Consider the following 14,492-nt stretch of genomic DNA (forward strand, 5'->3'; position numbering starts at 1 on the left):
CATCTTCTTAATCTCCTCAAGATATTCCGCCTTTTGACGTTTAAAGATGGCCTCAACCTTGGCCGTGAATTCGGGGTCCGCACTAGTGCCCCCATTGTCGGTGTCGTGTCCGTTTCTCATCTTCATTCTATAAAACGGAAAAGATTAAACAACGAACGAAACAAAGGATATAACACGTATGCATATACATATACCCCACACTACTCCATCTTACTCAACAATCGTCGTACATTACTTGTTTGACACGATTTGCGCTCGTAACAATGGTAGCTAATCATTGTTACGCGAGCACGTCGCATTAACTTACTAGTACAACGTCCATCTCGCTTGATGATTGCTAAACACAAAACAAATCAATTAGCATGAGGTTAGTTCATATAACCAAAGCACTAACAAATCCTGACTAGACCCAAAGTCCTACAAGTCCCGCATAAAAGTGCATGCACAATAAAGTCTAAGTCTAGGCACCTATCTCAAGTCGCCTAAATCCCTTAGACCATGCTCTGATACCACTTGAAACAATCCAACCCGTACTCCGTACGATAACTTTTTTTTTAATAATACACATTTACTCGCCAATTCAATATGTAACCCATTCCACACGTTTCGTCAAAACATACTACGAGTTTAATGTTTACAAAAAGGCACAAAGGCCATTAATGAATGTGATACAAGTTTGACCAACTACAAATGATAGTTTATAATCCAAACGACCCCTTGAGCATGATTTGGGACTAAACTACCCAAAACGTAGGCCAACTTCCAAAAGCTTCAACATAACATCAACAAAAGACACCTAGTGCCCAACAACATCCTTGCCCTTATCTTCACCTGCATCTAAAATATGAACAACGAGAGGGATAAGCTAACGCTTAGTGAGTGCAATAATTATATGTTTACATATACAACTTACTTACTTGCCATCACTTACACATTTCCGCATACATGCTAGCAATATAATTAATCATACCATCGCAAGTATAATACTAGACTTCCAACAACATAAGCTAGCATAACAGTAGCATATAATTTAAACAATATAATATGCTACAATCCGCACACAACCATGGTTAACCAATCGAACGAGGGAATGGTGTTTAAGGACCATCGGAGTTCATAACAACCATTAGTGCACTTAACACCTCGTACACTAACCCCACGGGTGGCATCTTAACACTTCGATACTTCACCTCGAGTGGCATCTTAACACCTCGATGCTTCACCCATCTATTCTACAGAGTGGTGTCTTAACACCTCGACACTTCACCCCTTGGTGGCATCTTAACACCTCGATGCTTCACCCATTACATGAGAGGTGGTGTCTTAACACCTCGACACTTCACAACTCATACTACACAAATAAATACATCATATATGCACGCACATAATTATCCCACTCACCTTAGCACTTCGGTGGTGATTATACACTTCCGAGCTTCAAAGCAAAGTACCTAATACATTAAGTACACATTCAATTACACAACTAGTGGAATTAACCACATTACACCTACTTGAGCATTTAATGACCCAATTCGCATTAAATGACTCAAACACACCACAACCGCCCTTAAATGGCCAAGACTCGACTTTAGTCACTTAAAGCTAGTGAATTAAAGTCTACTACCACCAACTTAGGGTAATTTATACCCATTTCGCCCAAACTAGGTCAACTATCCCATTTTGGATCCATTTAACACTTTCACTACCAAACTTGTCAAACATGACCCAATTAACATCTCTTACAACTTTAACAAGTGTGTTAGTGACTAAAAACGCCATTTAACACTTATAACCCCAAATCATAAGACCAAACCCTAGGTTATGGCCATTTGGGTTTACTTTCACCAATCTAACCCAAAACCCACCCATCAAACCCTCAAGTGGGTCATACAAGACCTTCATTAGCAAAACCCTAGCTTAGAACCAATTAAAACTCAAAACTTAGAGTTAGAACTTACCGAGACTATCAACGTGTAGCTAGAGACACAAGGAACAACTTTAATTCTTGCTCTAAAGATCAACCCTCAATCCTTCACTCTCAAATCTCACTTTCAATCTAAATGGGTGTTGAGTTTTTGGGAGAGAAAATGAAAGAAAAGATAAAAGAAATTAAATGAAATGGATGAGTGGTTGGGATTTAATGCTCCCATCAGATTTATATTCCAAATTACCAATTTGCCCCTTAAAGTCATTTAATTTGAGCTAGAACCGGATTCTGTCCAGCAGGACTACCGCAGCGCGGCCAATTCGTCGCGACGCGACGTAACAAAGGAAAATTGACCCTTCTTAAGTCCCTTTCTGATCCTGGTTTGCTCTATATGTCGCGTCGCGGCGTTAGCCGTCACCTGGCCACTTCGACCACACTCAAACCCAAAAATCGTTTTACACACTCTCAATTCGTTCATGCTTCCACTACACGCCTAAACCTCCTATCTAAGTCTCACAAGACTTAACGCCAACCGAAACTCATTTATAAACTTATATATGCACACATTAACAAGTACATATATATATATATATATATCTCCACAATTACGCATAAACAACGAGTTACAAATGTACAAATGATTAAGTATGTACCTTTCGATACGTACGGGAAAAACGGGATGTTACAAAAAGATATTCATACATCATAATATCATGATAATATAATAATTTAACATCTCATTTGATATAATAAACATTGGGTTAACAACATTAATTGAGATCATTAACTTAAAGGTTTCAAAACAACACTTACATGTAACGACTAACGAAGACTTAATGACTCCATTAGAATGTATATACATGTTGTGTTTTGATATGTATTCTTACACTTTTGAAAGACTTCAAGACACATATCAAAGTACTTCTACTTAACAAAAATGCTTACAATTACATCCTCGTTCAGTTTCATCAACAATTCTACTCGTATGCACCCGTATTCGTACTCGTACAATACACAGCTTTTAGATGTATGTACTATTGGTATATACACTCTAATGATCAGCTTTTAGCAGCCCATGTGAGTCACCTAACACATGTGGGAACCATCATTTGGCAACTAGCATGAAATATCTCATAAAATTACAAAAATATTAGTAATCATTCATGACTTATTTACATGAAAACAAAATTACATATCCTTTATATCTAATCCATATACCAATGACCAAAAACACCTAAAAACACTTTCATTCTTCAATTTTCTTCATCTAATTGATCTCTCTCAAGTTCCATCTTCAAGTTCTAAGTGTTCTTCATAAATTTCATAAGTATAGTTTCATAAAAATCAAGAATACTACCAAGTTTGCAAGTTTACTTCCAAGCTTTCTAATCCATTCCAAGTAATCATCTAAGATCAAGGAACCTTTGTTATTTACAGTAGGTTATCTTTCTAATTCAAGTTAATATTCATATTCAAACTTTGATTCGATTTCTACAACTATAACAATCTTATTTCGAGTGAAAATCTTACTTGAACTGCTTTCGTGTCATGATTCTGCTTCAAGAACTTTCAAGCCATCCAAGGATCCTTTGAAGCTAGATCCATTTTTCTCATTTCCAGTAGTTTTATCCAGAAATCTTGAGGTGGTAATGATGTTCATAACATCATTCGATTAATACATATAAAGCTATCTTATTCGAAGGTTTAAACTTGTAATCACTAGAACATAGTTTAGTTAATTCTAAACTTGTTCGCAAATAAAAGTTAATCCTTCTAAATTGACTTTTAAAATCAACTAAACACATGTTCTATATCTATATGATATGCTAACTTAATGATTTAAAACCTGGAAACACGATGAACACCATAAAATCAGATATACGTCGTCGTAGTGAAACCGGGGGCTGTTTTGGTTTGGATAATTAAAAACTATGATAAACTTTGATTTAAAAGTTGTTCTTCTGGGAAAATGATTTTTCATATGAACATGAAACTATATCCAAAAATCTTGGTTAAACTCAAAGTGAAAGTATGTTTTTCAAAATGGTCATCAAGATGTCGTTCTTTCGACGGAAATGACTACCTCTTTAGTAATTGACATGTAACTTAAATTTCTGACTATAAACCTATACTTTTTCTGTTTGTATTCTTAAATTAGAGTTCAATATGAAACCATAGCAATTTGATTCACTCAAAACGGATTTAAAATGAAGAAGTTATGGGTAAAACAAGATTGGATATTTTTGATCTTTTTAGCTACGGGATATATTTAACAAATCTATACAAATCATATCCTAGCTAACTTATATTGTATTATACATGTATTCTAATATATTATGTAATCTTGGGATACCATAGATACGTATGCAAATGTTTTGACATATCATATCGACCCATGTATATATATTATTTGGAACAACCATAGACACTCTATATGCAGTAATGTTGGAGTTAGCTATACAGGGTTGAGGTTGATTCCAAAAATATATATACTTTGAGTTGTGATCTAGCCTGAGACGTGTATACACTGGGTCGTGGATTGATTCAAGATAATATATATCAATTTATTTCTGTACATCTAACTGTGGACAACTAGTTGTAGGTTACTAACGAGGACAGCTGACTTAATACACTCAAATCTTTAAAACATAATAAAAATGGTTGTAATTATATGTTGATCATACTTTGATATATATGTACATATTTGTATAGGTTCGTGAATCGATCAGTGGCCAAGTCTTATTTTCGAGGAAGGAAATATCTGTGAAAGTGAGTTATAGTCCCACTTTTAAAATCTAATATTTTTGGGATGAGAATACATGCAGGTTTTATAAATGATGTACAAAATAGACACAAGTACGTGAAACTACATTCTATGGTTGAATTATCGAAATCGAATATGCCCCTTTTTATTAAGTCTGGTAATCTAAGAATTAGGGAACAGACACCCTAATTGACGTGAATCCTAAAGATAGATCTATTGGGCCTAACAAACTCCATCCAAAGTACCAGATGCTTTAGTACTTTGAAATTTATATCATATCCGGAGGGTGTCCCGGAATGATGGGGATATTCTTATATATGCATCTTGTTAATGTCGGTTACCAGGTGTTCACCATATGAATGATTTTTATCTCTATGTATGGGATGTGTATTGAAATATGAAATCTTGTGGTCTATTGTTACGATTTGATATATATAGGTTAAACCTATAACTCACCAACATTTTTGTTAACGTTTAAAGCATGTTTATTCTCAGGTGAATATTAAGAGCTTCCGCTGTTGCATACTAAAATAAGGACAAGATTTGGAGTCCATGTTTGTATGATATTGTGTAAAAACTGCATTCAAGAAACATATGTCGATGTAATATATTTCTATTGTAAACCATTATGTAATGGTCGTGTGTAAATAGTATATTTTAGATTATCATTATTTGATAATCTAAGTAATGTTTTTTTAAAACATTTATTGATAAAATAAAGGTTATGGTTGTTTTAAAAATGAATGCAGTCTTTGAAAAACGTCTCATATAGAGGTCAAAACCTCGCAACGAAATCAATTAATATGAAACGTTTATAATCAATATGAACGGGACATTTCATGGCCAAGGACCAAACATACGAGTGAGGTGTCAACCTCACGGTTGAGGTTTCTCATACGTGCGGATGAGTGTCACTCGTACGGTTGACAGGTCAGATTGATTAAGTGTTGGTATCGGTGTTGTTGTTTTGTTGTCGGGTTGTTATCAAGACATGATTACTGACTGTGTTATGTCTATTCTCAGGTAATAAAGACGAAGAGAAGGCTCAGTAAGATTAGAATTCTGAGTTCCTTCTGAAAGGACCCGTCCTAATCCACCTGGACGAAGTCATCAACATTTGGTCCCATTGCGATGATCGGCTTCAAGTAATGTCCTTATATTGAGCAAATGCACAGCGGAAGACTTAATTCGTACCTGAGAATAAACATGCTTTAAAGTGTCAACCAAAAGGTTGGTGAGTTCATAGGTTTATCATAACAATCATTTAATATGTTAATAGACCACAAGATTTCATAATCATAAACATAATACACTCGCAAGTGTATGTAAAGCATTCTAAGTGGTTGAGCACTTGGTAACCATACTTAACATTTAATCAACGTCGCATATTCCCTTTATTATGAAATCTCACTACACCGTACCAAGTGTAGTCACCAATACGAAGTACTGTGCAACCGTTGAATACTGGTCGTCCAGTCCAGTTGGGGTTGTCAGGCCCGATAGATCTATCAACAGGATTCGCGTTTACAATACCCATGTAAATAGTAGTTACCAAGCTACAGGGAAATATGCCAGTGGTACAACTCAACGTAGAATATATTTTTAAGTACTTGTGTCTATTTTGTAAACATTTATAAAAGCAGCGCATGTATTCTCAGCCCAAAAATATATATTGCAAAAGCAATTAAAAAGGGAGCAAATGAAACTCACTTTTGCCTTGAAGGTATTTAATTCGACTTGGTCTCCGATAGATATCACGAACCTAACCATATATATAATTTATCAACATATTTTCTTTTTAATTAATCGTTACATATATATATATACTTTTAATACTTTTAATATTTTCGTAGTCCGTAGTTAGCAGTACGATGTTAGTGGTCCACAATTAGTTGCTTAAATAAAATAAATAAAGACCCCATCGTATTCGTATTGATCAGAATTAATCTCGACCCATGGTACCATGTTGTCAAATGACGTGTTGCGTACATAAAGTACCGTGTTGTCAAATGACGTATTGCGTACAATCATGAGGTCTTAAGATTAATCTTCTCGTGTTGTTTACGGGTGGTCCTGAAATATATAAAATCAAATCATAAGTAATTATATATAAAATATCATATTAATTAGAAAAGATATGATTAATTTACTTTTTCTCTAAATATTTTCGTAGCTAAACTAGCTTCGGATACCCAATCTTGTTTTAGTCGTAGTTTCTTCATTACAACTCCGTTTTTGTTGGTTCAACTTGCCACTTCCTTGGATTGAGTCAAATTTTAAGAATATGAACTGAAAATACCTTAGTTTGTATTCGAAATCATAGGTTATAGGTCAAACTTTGGTGAAACTTATGAAAGTGATCATTTTCCATCATAAAAACAACATTTAATGATCATTTTTCTAAAAATACTTACACTTTGAGTTAAACCATGAAATTTTTATGTGTTAACACATTCATAAGAAATATCATTTTTCCAGAACATGAACTTCCAATTCAAAGTTCAAGATGGTTTTTAATTATCCAACCCAAAACAGCCCCCGGTTGCACTCCGACGACGTAGATTCGGTTTTTAAGATGTTCTTTGTCAAACCAAGTTATATCTTGTTAGGTTAGCATATCATTATGATATATTACAGGTCTTGAAGTGTTTTAAAAGTCAAGTCAGAAGGATCTATTTAGTTTGCGAACAAGTTTGAAATCATTCAAACTATGTTCTTGTTGTTAAAATTTTATACCACAAAATAAGATAGCTATATGAATATGAATTGAATAAGATTATGAACAAGGTTACTACCTCAAGTTACTTGGACAAAGTTACTGAAAAATATAAGAAATAATCTTGGAATCAAAGATTGGTGGAGTTAGATCAAAAGGTTGGAAGTAAACTTCTTCAAATGGGTGGTTATTTTGATATGTTCTTGAAAGAGTTTTCTTATGGTGTTTAAGGCTTATAATTGAAGCTAAATGATGGGAAAAATGCTTGAAGATGATCAAGTATGAAGTTAGGAGTATTTTGAGAGATAAATGAGGGTGTAGATATGAGAAAATGGAGTGAAGAAATGGTGTTCATTTATAAAAACGTTTTTAGTTTATAAAGAAAGAAAAGGATTCCTAATTTTGTTTTCTTACTAATAATTCATACTACCTGACAAATCCAAGTTACCTCATATCTAGGGCAGTAATAATGTTGATTAGGATGTTGATTTGATGTGTATATACCAATAGTAAATACGTATAGAAGCTGGGTATGATATGGGTACATATACCCTAGATATACGTATAGAAATCTTGAGGAAACGGAACGAGAATTCAAATATAGCTATCTTTTGTGAATACACTTATATTGTTTTATGTATTTAAGTCCTTAAAAAGTGATTAAATACATTATATATACGATACATGTATAAGCATTATAGATTATAAGTATATATATCAAAGAATGTTACGTATAGTTATCGTTTTGAAAACTTAAGTTAGTAGTTTCAAAATATACTTATAACTCATTGTCATTAGTACACAATGAGATGTTAAACCATCCTTAGATCATGTTAAATATATATAAATACATATATATACACAAACGTATAATTATCGTATGTTATATAGTTCGTGATATCATCGGTCATATTGGACGGTCAAACGTTGTGTAAAACTCTTTTCAAAAACACAAGTCTCAACAATTTAGATTGCTTATCATGTTGGTATGGTTTAATTTATGTAAATATTAATCTCATAAGTATAATTTGGTCTGAAAATTCCGGGTCATTACACCTTCTGTTGCTGGTAATCGGTGAGTGGGATTATCTCCGGGTGTAGTATAGAGTAGCAATCGTTGAATACTGGTCGTCTAGTCCAGTTGGGGTTGTCAGGCCCGATAGATCTATCAACAGGATTTGCGTTTACAATACCCATGTAAATAGTAGTTACCAAGCTACAGGGAAATATGCCAGTGGTACAACTCAACGTAGAATATATTTTTAAGTACTTGTGTCTATTTTGTAAACATTTATAAAAGCAGCGCATGTATTCTCAGCCCAAAAATATATATTGCAAAAGCAATTAAAAAGGGAGCAAATGAAACTCACTTTTGCCTTGAAGGTATTTAATTCGACTTGGTCTCCGATAGATATCACGAACCTAACCATATATATAATTTATCAACATATTTTCTTTTTAAGTAATCGTTACATATATATATACTTTTAATATTTTCTTAGTCCGTAGTTAGTAGTCCGATGTTAGTGGTCCACAATTAGTTGCTTAAATAAAATAAATAAAGACCCCATCGTATTCGTATTGATCATAATTAATCTCGACCCATGGTACCATGTTGTAAAATGACGTGTTGCGTACATAAAGTACCGTGTTGTCAAATGACGTGTTGCGTACAATCATGAGGTCTTATGATTAATCTTCTCGTGTTGTTTACGGGTGGTCCTGAAATATATAAAATCAAATCATAAGTAATTATATATAAAATATCATATTAATTAGAAAAGATATGATTAATTTACTTTTTCTCTAAATATTTTCGTAGCTAAACTAGCTTCGGATACCCAATCTTGTTTTAGTCGTAGTTTCTTCATTACAACTCCGTTTTTGTTGGTTCAACTTGCCACTTCCTTGGATCGAGTCAAATTTTAAGAATATGAACTGAAAATACCTTAGTTTGTATTCGAAATCATAGGTTATAGGTCAAACTTTGGTGAAACTTATGAAAGTGATCATTTTCCATCATAAAAACAACATTTAATGATCATTTTTCTAAAAATACTTACACTTTGAGTTAAACCATAAAATTTTTATGTGTTAACATATTCATAAGAAATATCATTTTTCCAGAACATGAACTTCCAATTCAAAGTTCAAGATGGTTTTTAATTATCCAACCCAAAACAGCCCCCGGTTGCACTCCGATGACGTAGATTCGGTTTTTAAGATGTTCTTTGTAAAACCAAGTTATATCTTGTTAGGTTAGCATATAATTATGATATATTACAGGTCTTGAAGTGTTTTAAAAGTCAAGTTAGAAGGATCTATTTAGTTTGCGAACAAGTTTGAAATCATTCAAACTATGTTCTTGTTGTTAAAATTTTATACCACAAAATAAGATAGCTATATGAATATGAATTGAATAAGATTATGAACAAGGTTACTACCTCAAGTTACTTGGACAAAGTTACTGAAAAAGATAAGAAATAATCTTGGAATCAAAGAGTGGTGGAGTTAGATCAAAAGGTTGGAAGTAAACTTCTTCAAATGGGTGGTTATTTTGATATGTTCTTGAAAGAGTTTTCTTATGGTGTTTAAGGCTTGTAATTGAAGCTAAATGATGGGAAAAATGCTTGGAGATGATCAAGTATGAAGTTAGGAGTATTTTGAGAGATAAATGAGGGTGTAGATATGAGAAAATGGAGTGAAGAAATGGTGTTCATTTATAAAAACGTTTTTAGTTTATAAAGAAAGAAAAGGATTCCTAATTTTGTTTTCTTACTAATAATTCATACTACTTGACAAATCCTAGTTACCTCATATCTAGGGCAGTAATAATGTTGATTAGGATGTTGATTTGATGTGTATATACCAATATTAAATACGTATAGAAGCTGGGTATGATACGGGTACATATACCCTAGATATACGTATAGAAATCTTGAGGAAACGGAACGAGAATTCAAATATAGCTATCTTTTGTGAATATACTTATATTTTTTTATGTATTTAAGTCCTTAAAAAGTGATTAAATACATTATATATACGATACATGTATAAGCATTATAGATTATAAGTATATATATCAAAGAATGTTACGTATAGTTATCGTTTTAAAAACTTAAGTTAGTAGTTTCAAAATATACTTATAACTCATTGTCATTAGTACACAATGAGATGTTAAACCATCCTTAGATCATGTTTAATATATATAAATACATATATATACACAAACGTATAATTATCGTATGTTATATAGTTCGTGATATCATCGGTCATATTGGACGGTCAAACGTTGTGTAAAACTCTTTTCAAAAACACAAGTCTCAACAATTTGGATTGCTTATCATGTTGGTATGGTTTAATTTATGTAAATATTAATCTCATAAGTATAATTTGGTCAGAAAATTCCGGGTCATTACAGTACCTACCCGTTAAAAAAATTTCGTCCCCGAAATTTGATAGAGGTTGTTATGGATAACAATAAGAAGGTTTTCATGACAAATATAAGGTGATAATGGAGTTTTATCATCATTGAGTAATGTAGATAAAACGATTCGATTATGCGAAGAATATAAATGAGACTATCGTAAAAGAGTGCGATGAGTAAAATATATTCGTCTTAACCGATGACGTAGTTATGATTGATTTCCGGGATTTAAAGAGAATCTTACGTAATAAGATTTGGTTCTTTGGTGATTAAGGAAATCAGGATCTTCTTTGATTATATGCAATAATCTGTTTCGATTGCTCTGTCGGATATTTCATTATAAATTCACCCCTTCGTTTCCTTATTTTCCACGACTCACACCTTCTATTCTTTCTCCCTTGATGCTTACTTTAAAGCATTCATCAATATGCTCCATCCAGTCCTGATTCTTGATATACTCCTAACTTTTATATCTGTCATTCTTCTTTTTCATCTACCACCAGAATAATCTATTTACTTCTACTATACTCTTGTGTTTATAGTGTTTCTAATTCTCCCGTGTCTCTATATTGCTATCTGCATCGATATATACGGTTTGTAATTTCGGGGTTATTATCGAAGTTTATATTCTTCATTATTTTTTGGAGCTTCATGCTTTCGTTTTCTCTTCCCAACTTCGAGTCAAGCGAGTAATGGTCCGGAATTCGTAGATATGAAATTCAGAATGAACATAGCTAATGCTCTAAGAAGAAAATGGTAATAGAACGATTTTGATTTGTTAAATTACCAGAATACCCTGGAGAAGACCGAGTCATCCAGAAAAATATTCTCTTGATATGTTTAGAGATTAGATAGAATGTAAGAGTCGTGTAAATGGCACATGATGACGGTACTGTGAATCATCATGCTTCATTAGAAACTCAGCATGACTTACTATAATATAATGACGTTGATCAAGTGTCATTATATTATACTAATCCATGCTTCAGTTCCCAACACTACTTCAAAACATTCATATTTTAAACTCGAAGGTTTTAGAATTTAGAAACTAACACAGTTTCTTTTATGTTGCAGATATTACAGAGAGATAAATGATCTCAGATAAGAATAGTTGTGAAAATATCGCCAGAAATATGGAGGATATTTATAATAGAACATACGAGAATATCTTAGAATTTCTAATATCAATGGATGATGAAGAAGATTTGTCTGTGAAGGTTTAGAATGAGAAATAAGATATTTGCTAACAATTTCAGCAGGCACAGAATCATTTTGTAAGATCCTGTCTCCTTTTTGGGTTTGGACGCCGTCCAAATATTTGGGACGCCGTCCCAGATTGAAGACCTGGACGCCGTCCAACATTTTGGACGCCGTCCAGGATGGCTGGCAGGCATGTCTTTTTGCTTTTAAATATTTTAGATGGGTAAATTGGTAATTTCACTTGGTGGACGAATTAAAGGCCCTAGATCAGTTTGGTTGAGCCTCATTACTCCATTCCTAACCACCAAACTTCATCCACTTAAATCCTAGTGAGAGAGTGTGATTCAAGTGTGAGAAAGCTCAAATCGGAGAAGAAGAAGCTTGTTTCGGGTTTTAGCTCGAGCATTAAAGTTGTTCATCTCCTCGTTAGTGTAACATCCCGCATTTTTCCGTTAAATTATTTTAACGCCCGTTTTTTTTTTAAAAATAATACCTTTCGTTATTTAAATTCGTAGTTTCCGTTGACTAACGTTCATAATAATTCCGTCATTTAATTATAACACCTCTCGTTAACTTGCGTTTTAAAAATATTCGATCGGTTAAATCCGGCACCCGCTTCTAAACTCGAGGGACTAAAATTGACACGGGGCAAACTAGTTGACTAGGTCAACTAGTCCACCCCAAACACCACCATTCAATCACCTCCATCCCTCTCTCTTTCTCTCTAGCAAGAACACACACAAACACCCAATTCAATCATTCATCATCTAAATTCGATCTAGGAGGCTTACAACAAAACAAATTACATATTTGGAATCCTCTCTTCATCCTCTACAATTTGATACCAACTTCATCTCGTTTGGGTAACATTTCTAAAACTCTAGATTTCTCTAAATTCGTGTTTTTGATTTGAAATGGTGTTAGTTAGTGTCTATGGCTCGTGTCTAGCATGAATATATGATTTACTTGCTCGATTTGTTGTTTTGAGTAACTAGTTTGAACATTTGAAATGGGTTTGCTTAATCTTGCATTTTGGAAGATTAAATGTTGTTTGATTGTTAAAGTTCATGTTTTAATTGTGTTACTAGTATCATTAGCTTCGTTTTGATGTATAGGTTGATTAAGGAAACTCCAAAAACATGATTATTGATTTTGAGATGTTTGACTAGGGTTTGATAGTTCTTGACATGAATTTTTGGATGCTTGAATGCCATGGAATGTTAATTATTAGTGTTTAGTTGTAATGTATGTTTCATTACCTTCAAAACGGCATATTATATGTGTGAATTGGTTTCCCGAAACTCAAATTGCATTTGAAGAACTTGAAACCTTAAAAATGAACGTTTAATGATCACTTGATGAGTTTTCGGCTATTATAAATGATGTTTTTGTTTGGTGAAACATGTTTAGTTGTGTTCCTTGTCAAAAGAGCTTTCCAACGGTATAAGATACGTCTTCTAGTTGTTTACGGTTTGAGTTTTGCGTTTGTTTGAAAATTGACCAAGCCTTGAACAAGTGAAACAGGCCTGGGACCAGGCCACGGCCATTGTCGCGGCGCGACAGGCCTGGCCGCGGCGCGGCATAAGCCGTGCCCAGCTTCTGTCTCCAATGTCCGTTTCACGTGAAATGTTTGCCATGTTTTAGACTTCCAATTCGCATGCAACTTGTTCTAACATGCTTATATATGAATAACTAGTATAGAAAATTTGTCCGAGACCCGACCCGAACATGTTGACTTTTTCGTTGACTTTGACCAAGTTTGACTTTTTGTCAAACTTAACCAATTAATTATGCAATCTTTCTAACATGATTCTATACTTGTATCTTGCATGAAACTTGACAATTTGACTCACATGCTTCATAATCGAGTCGTAACGAGCCATAGGACTAATTGAACATCTTTGACCGTTTGTGTTTACCGTTATTGATATAACCTATATGTTTAGGTCAAGACTAGCTTTGTCTTTGCACGCGTTTACTTGTCGAAGTACTTTATTAACTCTTGCACTCAAGGTGAGATCATAGTCCCACTTTTTCAATCACTTTTATTCTTTACATCGTGGGCTGAGAAACACATACATTTCATACTTATTTACTTTTCATGCTTTTACATTGTGAACAAATACGAATACAAAGATGCATACGAGTTTGAACAAAAGTCCTCAATCCAATTATCATTAATTCCACTTGCAGGGTGTAAGTGTAAGCGTGTAATTATGTTGTGTGGCCATACGGGTTTAACAAACCCTCATTCAGACGGTTCGCTACCGTTAGTGAATGAAATATAATTTCAACAATGTATAGTGTAAGTTCTAACACTAAATTCAAAATTCAGAGGGAAGATTCGGTTAAGCCTTGATAATTGGGTGCTCGTGATACAAATACTATTTTGGAATGTGAACGATTCTGGTTGAACAATTCTTAAAGAACCTTGTGGTTCAATACAATTTACTTACTA

This window comes from Rutidosis leptorrhynchoides, chromosome 11 (genome assembly GCF_046630445.1).
Source record: "Rutidosis leptorrhynchoides isolate AG116_Rl617_1_P2 chromosome 11, CSIRO_AGI_Rlap_v1, whole genome shotgun sequence".
Taxonomy (NCBI): Eukaryota; Viridiplantae; Streptophyta; class Magnoliopsida; order Asterales; family Asteraceae; genus Rutidosis; species Rutidosis leptorrhynchoides.